Here is a 16,112-nt window from a genome sequence, read left to right as displayed (position 1 = left end):
TTTCTTTCGCGTTTATTGAAACCATATCCTCTATAATGTTAGAAACAGGTTAAGGAGATTTTGAAAATCACCGTTACCTGGAAAAAACAACTTTTTATGGGTTTTTTTTGCTTTCTTTTTAACATATTGCAATTAAAATGTAAATGCATAAATCTGCCTCACGTTAAATTTGATGAAAAGTTTCTTCCCTCCTTTCACGAGATGAGGTTTCACTGGCAGTGGGGTATTATTGGATTTCTATCCAAGCTGTTTTTAACAAATATCTCCTTTGATTGCCATAATACCAGTGAGGGTGGAAAAGCATTGATGCAGCTCTGGAATTACATTATATCATATTACATTGGTCATCCTCTTGGGGCTAGAGGGTAAGTATTTTTGTGATTGTCAACATAGATGGAAGAATCAATTTTCTCTTTTTTATCAATTTGTAAAAGTGCGGTGCATATACGAAAAAATGCAATTTGAGTTTAATTTTAGAGAAGAGAGTAATTCAAAACCAACCAAACAAAACCACACACACACACACACCCCAAACCCACCTTTTCCTCTGAAGTATCAAAATCGGAGGCAAATTTATGTCAGATGATGCACTTGGAAAAAGCCTTGTGCCCTTCTGTAACACCCAGAAGTTTTACAGGAGCCTGTTACAATGCTTTGGCATGGTATTTCTGTATTCTGTTTTATTTCAGGAGAAAATGTAGGGAATGCCTGAAAAAGGAGAAAAGAGGAGTGAATGATCTAACCTGATTTCTCTGGGCCTGCAAACTGCAATGTATTCATCTGCAGGCACTATTTTTAGTAAGTTGTTATTTCACAAGAGAAAATACCAAAAACTTCCCCCCTAGCTATTTTCTTTAAGCAAAGGCATCTTCATGCCAGAGCCAGTTGGATAAGAAGACCATAGGGTAGGCATTTCCCCAAAAAACAGTTATCCACATTAAGGAGCTGACTAGGCCGTGACTAGCCGGTTCTTGCTGAGGCTGCACTAAGCTCATATTCTGCCTGTATCTGACTCACACACGTATCATGTAAGAAATTTTCTATCACCTTTGGGTTTTTTTCATGTCTTTGTAGACCATCTGTGTGGCAAAGCCAGTGTAGGGGTAGGCTGTTCTCGCTGCAACATGACAGAAACACCAGGGAGAGCCTTCTTTTTCCTCCCCCCGGGCACTGAGGGGGAGGATAAAGGACAGCATTAATCCAAATGAAACACTGAATTTCATGGTGAAGAAAGGTAACATTTCTTCAATTGCAACAGAAATTGCAACAGATACATACTTTCCTTTCTCTGATGGATACCAGAAAAAATATACATATATATATTGAGAAACTGAGAGTACTGACTGACATTCTCATTATCTATGCCCAACTTTTCAGATGGCCAAGGGTTCTGTCTGAACAGAACGAAAAGGCCGCTGCCTTCTCTGACACTGATTCAGACCTCTGTGTTGCCTTTATTTCAAATGAGTGGCCATTCAGTTCTGTTGAGTAACCTTATGCTTTTGCATCACGTTGCATGATGAGGAGGGGAGAGGGCATTGCTTTCCTGCTTAGCAGCATGAGTGGGAGAGCTGGTCTGGAGGAAATAAGAAATCACCAGGATCTTTGCCAAGAAACTGCAGCTTGTGAAACATAGCACAGTTTTGTCTAGTTATTTTGTTTTCTTCATAAAGTCTCTCTGCAATTCTTAGTTTTGGCTGAAAGTGGAAGACAAACACTGAAACTGCATGTCCATCTAAATTGCACTGGACTCCTGGCTTTCCAAGACATCTCCAACTGACAACAACTTTGTCTGATCTCTAGCCCAAATAGGTCTAGAAAACCTTTTTCCTTTCCTTTTCAATGTTCTTGAGCCGTATTTGTCAGAGATCAAACTCACGGTCACAGTCAAACTCGTACATTTGCACATACTGGCTCAACATGCCAGGCTGCTGAGCGTCTAGCCAGGTACAGGTGAATGTGTGTTTGTCCTTGCAGTTTCCTATCGGGGTTTCCTCTTTTAGTGTTTGATCATAGAAACCAGGTGAAAGATTTTTGCTTTTTTGAGGGGAAAAAAAGGAAAAGATTCACTTGGGACGTATATGACATTTGTTACCTCCTATCAGAAATCCCTGCTAGGTGACCTGGAGACCTGCACAGATGGAAGATATAAGAATTGTTGCTTTAATCAAAAGTCAATCAATACATCAGCATCCAAAGAAAAAATATATTCTGAAAAGAGCCAAAATAAAGCACTGCCATGTGCTTTGAACATCTACCCAGCAGTAAGAACACTGGGTACATTCTGTGTGCTACAATGGTTATGTCATTTTTAAGGGCTACTGCGATGTGCATCCCATCCTGGCAACACTAACACAGGGACTTCAAACACTGAATTTGTGATACCACCTCTAGTAAAACCTGAAGAAATGAATCCCAAGAGTATGCATCCATGCTTCCCTCAGCTTAATGCCTCAGATTTAATGGAAAATTGTATAGCTTAGTGCTGATGAGATTGAAAATTATGCTGCTTTCACTAGGGATTTTTAAAGGAGAAAGAGCACCACATTCTATATCAACCATAAATTGTTGATGAGGGAAAGCATCTTCTCATTGGAAATGAATGTTTGGTAGGATGAGCTCTCAAGGCATTACAGTATCATTCACAGGAACACATACAACTGTGAAGCAGGCCTCCAGTCTGTTGGATTCCAAATAATATATTAGACCTGTTGGTGCCAGTTGATTGAGAAAGTCAAGTCAACTACTAAACACATTTTGCAAGTGCAGAGGACTTTCTACTTACAATATGCACAACCCAGAACCCAGAACTAGTGGGAAAAAACAGTAGATGAAAAATGTAGATGAAACCGTTCCCAAATAGGAAATCATAAGGCTGTAGTGCCAGGTTTTACTTTTGCTGTCTGAATATTTTTTTCAAAACTGAGGAATAGTCATGTGAAGGTGATTTTTCCAAAGACAGAACTTCTAGTCAACTGCAGCATTAAAATGCTCAGATCTGGAGAAGTCCTACCCTTTCTGCTCTGAAGTTAACATCAAGCACCTGCAAATACTTCTGTGGTCCCAGAGCCACTGAAGAACCGTGTTGAGTTGCCCATTTCTCTGATGCTGCAAGGGAACAGTCAGAATGCATCTTCCCATGCTAGCTGTAAGGTAACAAAAAAAAAAAAGAAAAGAAACAAAGGATATTCACATTTGTAATAACTTAGGACTTTACTGCTTAATTTTCCATTGACCTTTCAAAGAACTACTTTTTTTACTGAGCTGCATAAGCAACAGTGTGCATGTGTTCATTACGTTCTAGGACAAGAAGTGGCTGCAGAAAATAGATGAAAGAAATCCAATTTTGCTTTTCTTTTCTTTTCTTTATTGCAAATTGGTAAATACTTAGCTAGCAACTCAGGAAAATCAGCAGCCTTGCTGTCTGATTGTCTCTTTACCATTTTGCTGCAGCACGTCACCTAGTCTTTCTAAAAGTGACACCACCCCCTGCAAAGCCCATGTCCTGTATCAGAACTCTTGGTGCATGTATAAAAATAATGATTGTGTGCTTATTTGGTGGCTGGTTGTAACAGATTGAAAACATTGAAAAAGCTGTCTTTATCCCTGGGTGCCCGAAGTCATTCATAAATAGAACTAGAAAAAAACATAAACATAATACCTCAAATAAGGGGTTAAAATGTAATTTGGTATTGTGGGGGTTTTTTGTTTTTTTTTAATTACAACTGTACATTTGAGAGTGGCATTTGTTAATCTTTTATCAAAGCATTCTATTTTTCTTTGATCTAACTCTAATTTATTGAGAGCAGTTGCCATAGGCATCTGTAATCCTGCTTTAAATCCCTCTATGCATTCCACTCTGTTCCAGGCTGGCCTTTTTCCATGCAGCATGGGGAATGCATTCTCCATTTTCTTTGTGTGTGCATCTCCCATTTGTCTCCGTCAGAGTTACAGGCACTCACATACACATGAATAGTCCCTTCAAGTGTATGTCCTCTTCGTATTTTGTTTCACGTGTTCATTAATTAATGTGATTGTTTGCTCCTCAGGAGCATCTCAGTTGTCTATATTAATGGACCCTTCAGAATATGGGGAAAACATAAATGTTTTCTTGCTTGTTTTTGTCTAAGAATAATGGCAGGGACATGTGGGAGCAGCTTTCGGGAGCGACAGTGTGTCATTGACATCTATATGATATTGTTATTAAAAATATTACAAGGGACACTTTGGAACCTCAGACTAAGAAGTGCAAAATGGTGTAACTTCTGCCACTTGTAAATGCCAAGGTAAGTGGCCTGAGCAATTCTGAAGCAATTCCATAGCCATTCCATGCTTGCAGTGAGGCGCTGGTCTTCCTTACACTCATAAGGCGTTTTGCATTGGTGGACTGTTCCAAAGCCATTGACTTGGCAGAAGGGTTCTCCAGTGAAATGTACGCTGCTGAAGCTGGTATCTTATACATTCAGAGACGAATGCACCCCCATTTCTTACGGAAAATAAGACCAAACACAGTGGCTGGAGCGATTGCTTAGCTATCAGAAATCACAACCGAGTTGGTGCCAACTAGGAAACAGAGTCAGGTTGGCTTGCAGGTTCTTGGCCTGATGCACCTCCATGTTCGTAACAAAGTTACAGTGGGGTGGGATCAGTCCATGTGGTGCGTACGGATTTTTTTAAAAGTATAAACCTACAAATACATAACTGACCAGATGAGTATTCAAGCAATTCTATGGCTAACCTGAACTGCTGCATGTTAACCTAGTCACGATGGGCACAGCTATCCCTAGGCCACCAGTGTTAGGCAGACGGATGTGGTGTTACGGACTGTGACCTCCCCTTGCTCCTCAGGTCCCCACAGTGAACCACCACACGGAGATGTGCACATTGGCTTAGCCCAAGGAAGCACTGCTATGCAGGAGTTTTTCTCATTTCACCCTTTCCACAGTAACAGGTGACTGATAAAGTATATACAGAGTAGATTTTTAAATCCAGTGAAGTCTCCTCACTATCCCAGTGACAAGTCAGTGTTTACCCTTAAGTTACTTAAAACTGTTATTGCACCACTGCAGGTGAATCAATGCAAACTTCAAAAAATAGTCGGTAGTTTCCAGATATTGTAAAAAAAACAGCATTTGAACTTCGGTTTCATCTTTGGCACTTTTATCTCACATGATTGTTCGTGTTTCTTACCAGTGCTAGGGAGTGGAGGCTTGGTCAAGGCTGGAACGTGTGACAACAGGTGACTCACCTTGTTCACCTGGTTTTCACTCAGGTGGCTTTTCTGTGGAAGGCACTTCTGTGTGGCTTCAGATGCCATTAGCAGTTTAAGAGCCAGAGGCAGAGGTGTACTTCAAGTCTTGCAGAAAGATCACTTCTCATTTGCTTTGTGTTAGAGCCTGCCTTCTCAGGTTTAAAGGCCAAGTACCACTCCACACGTTCTGGGTTATCAACCCCATCCTGCTCTTTCAACACAGGCACTTGCCTGAGGAAGAACCAGACCAGCCAGTGAGAATGACCAGTTGACTTTTCCATACATGTGAAAGCAGGTAATATGGGAGAAGTCTGGCAAAAAATAGAGTGAAGTAGTGGATGGAAGATCTGACCTCAGCAAAAATGATTTCGAAAAAAACCCACCCAACAGTTAATAGCTTGATGACTACCTTACCTTAGGCATCCATTTTCTTTAAAGCAGTTACTTCAGTGATCACAGCATTCCTTGACCCAAAACTGGGGACTAATATAAGCTTGCTCTATGTTCTGTTGACTTTTGATCTGAAAACCTCCACTGTTCACGTTACACGTTTACTTCCAGGCTGAACTCAAATCTGGACTCAAGTTCTCCCCAACATTGCTAAGGAATAAAATCTATTTTGCAAGATGGTTGGTTTTTTAACAATTCCTGCTAGAATTCTGTTGTTCTGTTAGGTGCGAGTTTCTAATTCTTTTGTATTCTTCCCTTAATAGCATACTTTCAGACAGACATCCACGCGCCTCTCTTAGGGTTCGTTTCCATGAGTTGGTTATTGTGCTGGAAGGGTTCCTTTTGGTACATTTCCCCTGCATCTATATGGCATCCTGCAGTCCCACCCTTGGTGGGATCGGAGTCAAGTCACTCACCAGGGTGCCCTGGAAGCAGATTTTCTGCCTGCCGGTGTGGGTGCAGGGTCCTCCAGCAGCCACCGCACCAGCTGTGCGCACCGGGCCAGGGCAGGCAGCCTCCTTGCTGCTAAAGGCAAGGTGCGGCCACCCAGCCCCAGCACCGTAACACACCGCAGCAACGGCCCCCAGCCCTTCCCCATGCCTGCTGCACCCGCTGGGCAGCGTAACCCGCAGGCAGCTCACGAACGCCTAAGGACTGGACGTACAGGCTGGCCACTAGCTGAGGGAGCGAGGGAGGGAGGGGAAGATCTACTCTGCACATAGGAACTGCTTCGTTCCTATGGTTGTCGTGAGTCTTGTGTTGCAAATCACAAGTCATGTCCTGGTGCAAGAGCTGGTGAGAGGGGCAGACCGGTTCCTTTATGGGCTGGTGGTTTTGACCACCTGCTGACAGACATTTGACATGCAGGATGCTAATCACAGCATAAGGATCTGCCAGTTCCATCTTGACAGAAATAGCCACAAGCACAAATTACAGAAATTCCGCCTAAGTATACAGTCTATAAAATGCAAGTGAATTAATGGGATACAGGTTATTGAAACATAGTAAGACCTAATGAACTGTTCATTGCGGAGAAAAGTGTTAGCCCAGGCACAGCCCGTGTTTTATTTTGCAGTTTTATGCTGTAGACACTGAATGTCTAATGGCTTTAGACCTGTTAGAAGGAGCTATAATTCTGTAGCTGTCAGAATAGTCAAAACCATTTTGTTCAGAAGTTACTTCAAACCCAGAATTTACAAACATATTTGACTGGAAGTTTCAACTTATTTTAAATTGTCATACTCCCAGCATTTTGTTCAAGAAAATGGAATTATTTTTTTAATCAACTGGTAAGTTTTACCCATGGATTATCTGTATTTCAGGATATTCTCTCTGTTTCTTGTTCCAGGTAGTAAGCTCCTCAGTTCATAAATTATATATGTCAAAGGCTATGGCCTAAAAGCCATAGTCTCCTGAGATGCCATAGATGAGTTTGAAGCTTCCCCAATAATCAGCTCTTACCTTCTGGCTCAGAAACAGCTGGCTGAAGCTAATACACTCAAAACAGAGACAATGCTAACAGAAGAATCCCTTGAACTATGCCATTGCTATGTTAAGAGCACCATTAGTTAAAAGCAGAAATCCCAAAGTCATAAATTAGTCTACAATGCCTTTTGAAAACCCAGTAACCACAAAATACTTCAGCATCTTTGCAGAAGGTTGTGCCATAGTTATACTGGACTTGACCTTGATTGCTCCAGTTCACTTAAGGTGACAGCCAACCATTTTACGCTCCCTTTGACCAGCACACAGCAAATCTGTCTCACTTATGTTCTGCGAGCTGTGTGCTGTCAGCCAGTGAGACGGCTCATGAAGAACTGTCACACAAAGCAGAGCATCTATGCGGGAGGCATTGCTAGATGCAACAAAATGACCACAAACATCACCATGCTGAAGTGCACACCTTGTTTCTGTGTCAAGGCTTTTCACCCCTCTTCCAGGACAGTATTTGTCCAAAGTCAGCTAAACACAAAAACTCAACAGGACTTCCCAGCTGATGGGATCAAGTTATTAATACCAGTTCTGCTCACAGGAGGGGAAAAGCTTCTCTGAAAAATTCACCGAGTGCTGCTTGTTCTAAGCATAGACAATCCTCCGCACTCACCTCCTCCCAGCTTGCCAGGGCAGTTAACTGCGAGGTTACTGCTGGGCTGAGCGAGTGCGGCGGACTCCTCGAGCTCAGCATACTTCCGACCTCATTAAGATGGCTTGAGCGTGAGGGGTGAAAGGGAACAGCTGCTAACAGTATCTTCTAAAAGATGACGTGAGGTATTTATTAATTGTAATAGTCCCAAGTGAGAAAGAGTCAAGTGGCTGTTAGCAGCATCAGGCAGAAGTGGGCAAACTCGGCTGCGCTGAGGAGCTGGACACGGAGCTGCGGACACCCTTCCCTGGCACAGCAAACGCAGCGCCACCGCTGCAGCTTCCGCGGCTGCATGTTCATGGAGCCACCAAGTCCAGGGGAAACATGTGGGGTCAGAAGCTTGGAGAGTTTTGGCCAAGGACTAATAACCTCAGCAGCTGCTGACTCTCCCTTCTACTCTGTCTGTACAGGGAATGCAAGCCCTTCACACTAGAAACTATTCCCAGCTGCAGCTGCTAGGTATTCATAACAAATGTCTAATGGCTAAAATTGTGTGCTGTGGACAGTGTCACCTTTCATGCCACATGGGGACAACTGTGTATTCCTCACTGCGGCTGGGATACTGAGCTGTCATCCCAACATCATCTGGAGCCATTCTTTCTATCAAGTTACTGTTTTCTAACATTATAGACACAGCAGAACCAGACAGCTGCTGCTGTGCCTCGCTGCAAGAGGGGAAGTGCAACTGTAGTGGCCTGTGTATGACTTGCATTTGCATCAGGTTTGATTCCAGGTTGCAGCAGGACAAGGGACATGCAGGTCCTGTTCAGGTCCCTGCAGGTCTGTGCTCTCTAAGGTAGCGTGCCCTTTGTGCTGATATTTGGTATCATCAGGAGAAAACACAAGGAGGATTTATTGCATTGATGAATGAAGGGAGCTGAGCTGCTGCTGACCAAAGCGAAGTTTCTGCTGGATTGCTCTGAAATGCCTTTCTTCAAGTAATCCTGGATCAGTCTTCTGGGAAGAACATACCTTTCTACCAATTTACAATGTAGAACTAATCTGAAATAATATTTCCATGAACCAATCAGTTTTCCAACCCCCAGATTTTGCAATTTTACAAAAATCTGCTTTTTGTTAGAAATAGTTTTGTTAAGATACAATGTGATGCCACGAACAGCCTGATGACCCATAAAGCTCACAGAGAAGCTACTACACTGTGTAGGGATGCCAGTGCAGGCCAGTGACCAGAAAGCGCAATGTACCCCATGCATCAGACCTGCTAGGGACACACACCACACCAGCACCATGCGGGCCCCAGCGCCTTCAGGTCACTTCAGTCCAAGCACAAGTGGGTGGTACAGTTGACCTGATCATGTATCATGTTCAGACACATCCTGGATATGCTAGACTTAGTGAAAATATTTGGGACAACTCTGTTGTGTGCACAGCAACAAGTTGGCTGGGATTTCCTGATGTTCAACAGCCAAATAACTGGGAAGTTTCCTCTTGAAGCGATAGGTTGCATATTGCCACCCCAGATCAGTAGAACTGGTGCATCTGATAATCATATACAACTGCCTTTCTCCAGCTCTAAATCTAATTTGATGGACGGAGGTGTGAACTCCAGGCCAAAGGCTCGTACAGACGATTGCTTTCTCCTACATCACTTGCTTTCTCTGCTTTGTAACAGAAAAATACATCGGAGCCCAGTTCTGCTCCTGTGAAAGGACAGGACATGTCCAAGGTTTAAAAGGTTCTGGGATTATTTTTAAAATGACAAGAACAACCACATGATTTCTTTCTTGCTTACAGGACAAATGCTCTCACAAAATAAATCCAGCAACAAAGGGGAGTGGTGGGGAAAGCTGAATAGCATTTGGTTTCACTGGAAGTCTAGTTGGATGAAAATATACTTCCTATATCTGTATCTCAGGGTGTGTTGCTGGTCAAGTGAAGCCAAGCTGCATCATGTTCAGCCAAGACAGCACCAGATGTGTTGATGATGAGACTTATTAGAGTGTATGTGTACAGAATCAGTATAAAGAGGCACTGCAACCTTTGTTATCAAGTAGAGAAATGGCCTCATCCTAAAATGCACGGAGATCACTTGCCCGGTGCTGAGCCACTGGACTCCTGTGGGAGTTAACCGGAGCTGAGAGCTTTGGATGTCTTAGGGTGTACCTCATACAGGGGGTGATGTACAGGGTTCTGCTTCTCAAATACTGACAGGCCCTCATTCTTTCCTGCAATTTAATTCTAGAATTTGGCACTGGCGTGTGTATTTTTTGCCTCCTTTTGTCATCGTATATGACACACATAAATTAAGGTGCAATTGTTATTGAGAGATGAGAGGTAAAAGTCCTTTTTGCGTAATTTTACCATAACTGAAAGAACTTCTCATGATGCAAAGCAGGAAAATAGTGTCTGTCCCAATGGAAAACTGGAAGTTAGCATAACTTCAAGTCAGTAACGCCTCTTCCCTTCTCTCTGATGTGCATCCTTTATTTATGTACTGATTTAATCCTTCATTTTATAATGAAGCAATCCTTGCAAAGGGTAAGGTTTCTTAACATTTGCAAGAATCTTGTCTCTGAGTTTCGCTTGGGTTTTAGTTTGGGTTTCTGCTGTTGAAGAAACAGTCTTAGAAGACCATTGAAGCCAATCTATCACTTGATTGATCTGGGTTTCTAAATTCACTTATACCTCTTACAGAAGAGTATAAACTATTTTTAAGGACTCTTTTAGTTCAAACTGACCCTCTGAAATGGATGCCAAGAAACAAGCAGTGTATATAAAATGATGCAGCTGGGAAGAAAGAACTAAACCTAATGGATTAGCAAATTCAGGTACTTGTTCAGAGTTTAAATGTATAGAGGATCTGAGGTTTTGGCTTTCATGCACATAAGAAGGATCCTTCCCAGTCCCTCTGACAGTGGCATTGTGTCTGCACTTAGGAATGACATGAACAGATCGTACCAAATCCATTCACAGTTACATTCCTTAAATTTACACTCACAATATGTTTAATCATGAATAGCATTATACTAAAAATAAAAGGAATAGTGATTAATTATGATAAATGCAAATGTATACATTGCTCTTTGCTATTCCTCTACTATTCCTTCACCGTTTCTTTTACAACCTTTCTAACATGACACTAAATCTCTAATCCATAACCTCTAATCTCTGATACTGTATTATATCATACTAAGCTGTTCCTGAAATAAAACCCTTTACTTTCTTATGTCATTTGTATTCTCCAGCTCCCACCCACATGTTTGGAAGCTTTTGAGGTGTTCTATGTGTGTTCATACCACGACACAAAAGACTGGGCTGCAGAATTGTGTGGTGTTAATTTAGATGAGTTAGGTACTTATAAGTCACAAGACACTTCTCTGTGACAGCATGATTTAAGGTCATTTATTCACATTCATACCATATCTTTTTAAAGCAATCAGAAACAGTGCTATTTGCATATTATTGTATTCTCATAAAATGGTGTAACTCTTTATTAGACCACGAGGATGGTATTGATCAAGTCTGAATGCAGCTGGTTTTAACCAGAAAGCTAACATAAAAATGCCCATTAATGCTCATGGATGGTTAGAATTGCAACAAACTTCATAAAGAATCATTAACTGTATTCTTCTGTTTTAAATCCCAGTCATCCCTGCACTCTGCTAACAAGCTGTGCTGCACTGGCAGGTGTTTCTACTAAGGACCACAGACTGGCCAACCTGCTGGCAGTTAGGTAATAAGGGAGGAGAGGAGATACAACCAGCCCCACGTGGAAAAACAAGCTAGAGTGGAGCAGTTTTGGGTTACAGCAGTTTCCTTTTTTAGCTCTGAACTGAAGTAAGTCCTCCCTTTACTTTGGGCTATGGGTGAGAGAGATCTGCTTGCTTTGTTTGCAGTAATATGTTGTAGTCTAATTACTATGTTTGTGTTTAATTGTCATATATAATGGTGCCTCAAAAGAGCTCTGCTTTGAAATTATTGCCTGTGTGATCTGAGATGTTGTGTAGATTTTCAGATTTTGTTTGGGTGTTTGGAATCTGTTCTTGAACTTGTTGCCTTTCCCCTGGGTGACTGACAAAAGAAAAAAAAAAAAGTCAGGTAAAAACTTCATTAAGTTCTCTGACTTTGCAACTCTAAGCTACTTGGTATGCTTTTAAGAGTTCCTTAATGTCTAGGACAGAAGATAACTGAGAAGAGAAGATGGGTATGATACCTGTGTTTCTTGTAGAGCAGCAAGAAAAGTGATGAGATGTGAATAGAAACATTCAGTTTGTGTGATGGACCACTAGCTGATCTTCTAGAGGAACAGCTCTTTAAGTGGGTTGGAGGAAAAAAATCCTAGATGGCTTTTCTTGAGGAATCTGTTTTTCTTGGCTATAGCCTTCTAGTTCCTCATTTGAAGAAAAAAATCCCAAAACCCTGACCCCTCAGATAGCCGCTCTAATATTTGTGAAAAAAATCGCACTCTTCTCTTAAAAATCTGTTATAAATCTGAGTTCCTTATACCCCTTGTTCCTTTTGTGATGCCAGTTCCCCCCCACAGGCTGCAGAAGGGATGTGGGATAGTGAACTTGGAAACCATCAAAGCATGGGAGATACCATGAGATGTACTAATTACTGCAATACATCTATGAAAGGTACTACTAAGTATTCCAGGGCAGGGGGAAAGAAAATGTGGGAAATGTTGTTGGCTGTTCTGGAAGCTGGAATGTTCACACAGACTCCCACATGCAGAGAGGTGCTCGTGTCTGGCTGCAGCGGGGCATGGCCAGGAGCTCTGCAGTAGCCCTGTGTGGCCTCTGCTCTAAGGGCTTTGTCTCTGCTGACGGTGAGGGATTGCTGAGCACAGGAGGCAGCAGGTTCCTCTGTTTCTGCCGCATGGTGAGAGGCAGAGGTGGTTAGTGAGAAGCGCCTGCGACATTGAGCTGTGTTTTGGCTGGGAGTGCTCAGTATCTATCTTGCTATTTGTTTGTAGGTCTCGAGGAGTGTGAAAACCATGTTTAGAAGAGTTGCCAAACACTGTAGACGCAAAGGAGCTTTGTCTTTGTAGGCGTCTTTCCCTTTTGGTCTTGCTGCTTCACCAGAGTTGGATGGCTCTCCAGGCAGCTCTGTAGCAGGTCCCTGTCAAAAGCCTAACTTCATCACCGACCTTCCCGAGCAGCTACAGGCCTAGAGACAGGGCAGGATACTATCTGCCTGGTATCCATGATGGTGTGTTGTGACTGACTTTTCCCCTCAAAATGTTTAAAAATGCAGTGACTGATGCTTTGTGCCTCCTGAATCTGTCACCCGGAGCAGGTGAACAGGATGACTAAACCTTGCTTGGCTGTGGCTCTCGGCCAGAGTCTTGCTGTGACTATCTAGTGTTGCTAATACCCTGCTAACTCTCTGCAGAGCTCCTTGTTACAGGTGCTCTCATTACAGACACTAATTGTTCCTTCCCCCGGTTCCCCAGCAGCAGTGAGGCTGCAGAGGAATAATGCACAGCAAATAGTTTGACTCATGCCCACCTTTAGCCTTACTTTGCAATGAGACCTGCATTTGCACATCGGCTTACGGAAGGATGATTTCCATAGCAACAGCAAGGATATGTGGGATAGCACAAATACTGCCTTAGAGAGCATGTAAAGCACCTTCTTAAGAAATGACTGATTACACAGGCTCTAAAAAAAACCCACAATTGGCAATGTGGAGGAAGCATTGTGTAATGTTACCTTTTTGTGGCAAAAAAGTTTATATTAGTATTTTGTTTTGGACACCACTTTTCTTTAAAACAAATTCTGGGTATAGAGAATGAGGGACTTCTGCTTTATGTAAATTGTTAGTGGATGCAGATGGCATGGTTTTTACCTGTGGTGATTCTTCAGCAGCACAGTAAACTAATACTCTTACAGAAGATCTAAAGGGGAGTTACTAAGGCAAGCATCAAGGGGGAGGGGAGAATGACAGCTGGGTTGATTGAGGGGAGGAGGGAAGCGGGATCAGCTGGCAGTCTCTTTAAATAACAGGTTTGTGGTTATTACAGGGAGGCAGGCTTTTTGCTATCAGAAGACAGGGAGGCGATGCTCTGTGCTTGGAGATGCAGAGAAACAAGACGGGAAATGTGCAGGAAGGAATGAAAAACGTTTAATTCTTGGTTACATGCATACACCTCTCTTCCCCTTGCTGCTGTTGTCCTGCTGCTCTTTCTGCTTTTTGTTGCATAACTCCATGTAGACACAAAACAGTCCTGTATCGGGACACCCTCCCCGGGCTCCTCTGGGGAAGACGGGCAGACAAGCAGGTTGGCTTCTGCAGGTTCGGGTGCATTGCCAGTTTAGGAGGGTTGGCCCTTCATTCTTGGCCCTTTCATGAGCTCGGGGGAGATGTGTCCCTTGGCACACATCTGCAGCAAGCTCTGCGGTGCCAGCAGTGGTTACCTGGATACACACGGCTGTGTCTTTCTGAATGGCATGAGAGTGGGAGGAATAGCTTCAACTCATTATAGGTGGAATGAATAAAAGTAACAATGCTGATTTCATCACTTCCTTAGTAAGGTGATAGCTAATCAACGCTGTGTGCTGCACTGCAGCACAAGTATCTTAAAAATAAGCAGTTTTGGCAGGGGAGAATTTTTTCGTGTTTCAGATATTTGATTTAATCTGTTAAACTTATTAATGCTGGGGACAGCTAAAACCACTGGAAATCTTGAATCCCATGCTTGAGCTGGATGCTGCAAAAGACTTCCATGTGCTATGCAATTCCTGCACCCTCCACACAAAGAAATCTGGATGAGTTTGCACAGCCCATCCTCCTAGATATTTCCCTCACCTCTTGATAAATGGCTATGGTTCCTGGCCAGGTTTATTTGCTTACTCAACCAGCCAATTTTATTTTTTTCTTCCTCATCAGCCTGAAGGTTGTATCCTGTAACTTTCATGTGTGCATGCAAAGTTAGCGGCAACAGCAAGAGATTTAGGAGCATCCAACGGGGAGGGGGAGGGAAGATGACACATCCATTCTTGTGTGCTTTAATAGTGAGAAGGGCAGTGTGGCATCAGTGACAACTGGCTGTTGGCTCTGCAGAGGTCTGCCTGTCAAGCAGCAGCTGAAAGACTGACTGGGCCCTTATATTTGCAAATTCCCTTTGGCAATGCATGCGTTCTCCCTCTGGCAGTTGTGCTGAGTAGGGATCCTAGACCTGTGTCTTCATATGGGAGCTACGAGCAGGGCTGTGGGATTTTTTTCAGGCAGTGAAACTAGGGATGGCAAGTCCTGCCTGTGGAGATTAATAATGGTGGGCTATCCCACAGGGTCTGCTGCTGTGGGGTTTAAGTCTCTGGAACAAAGCAAGCTATTTTCTTTTAATGAGTATTATGTGCTCCAAGCTTATGCTTTAATAGGATTAAACAGTCTCAGCATGGCCTTGGCAGGGTTGCACATACCCTAGGGCAGGAGAGTCTAGACTCCCTGTCTGCCCCAGGCATCCTCACCCCCTTGATGCTGGCAGGTGAGGAGCATGGCTCTGAGGGCACCTTGGCAGGCGTGGTGTGGCTGGATCCAGCCCTAACACAGGCTGCCTTAGTCTGGGATCAGGTTATTGTCCTGTAAGCATGTATTTACCTGCGAACTTTAACTTAAAAAAAAAAGTGAAAGATGAGCTGAAATGAAGCATGCACTGATGCAAGCATTGTACTGAGGGATGCATTTCTCTCTGAAGAGAACTGGGCAGGAACCATTAGGAGCTCAGTGCCATCTTCCTCTAGGGAATCTTTCTCTCCTGCCTGTTCCGTCATCTTCCGTTCTTTTGTCTGTATATGACTTGGTCATATAGAGATGTGTAGTGTCTAACACAGTGTGACCATCTGAGGGTGCCCTTGTTCGTAGGGTTGCTTATTCCAGGCTGATCTGTTGCAAAGCAAAAAGAGGTTGAGAGTCTGAACCAGGGTGGGATGGCAACCAGGGCTAGACTGGTGTAAGCAACAAGCTTCATGTTGGGAGAAGAGGTCTTGTGACGAGAGGCATGAGTGCCTTCTCCTCACTCTTGCTCCTCTGCAAAGAAAGTACAACTTCTTTTCATTCACTCTGTCTCACCAGCTACAGCTGCTCTGCTCTTATGCCAGCCCTCCTGGCAGGTCTGAGATATGGAAGTTGTGCGCCCACGTTTCAGTACCTGCCCAGCAAACACTGTGAAGGAAGAGTGCAGTTCCAGGATGGAGCTTTCCTCTTGCTAGTGCCTCTGAAGGCAGCTCTGTGGAAGCGAGTTCCAATTAAAATAGATGACTCTAGAAGACCAGTGCTGGAAGCTGTTTTGTTTTATTCCACGTA

Source organism: Falco naumanni, chromosome 9, assembly GCF_017639655.2.
Source record: "Falco naumanni isolate bFalNau1 chromosome 9, bFalNau1.pat, whole genome shotgun sequence".
Lineage (NCBI taxonomy): Eukaryota > Metazoa > Chordata > Aves > Falconiformes > Falconidae > Falco > Falco naumanni.
The sequence above is the reverse complement of the archived record's forward strand: the minus strand, read 5'-3'. Positions refer to the sequence as shown.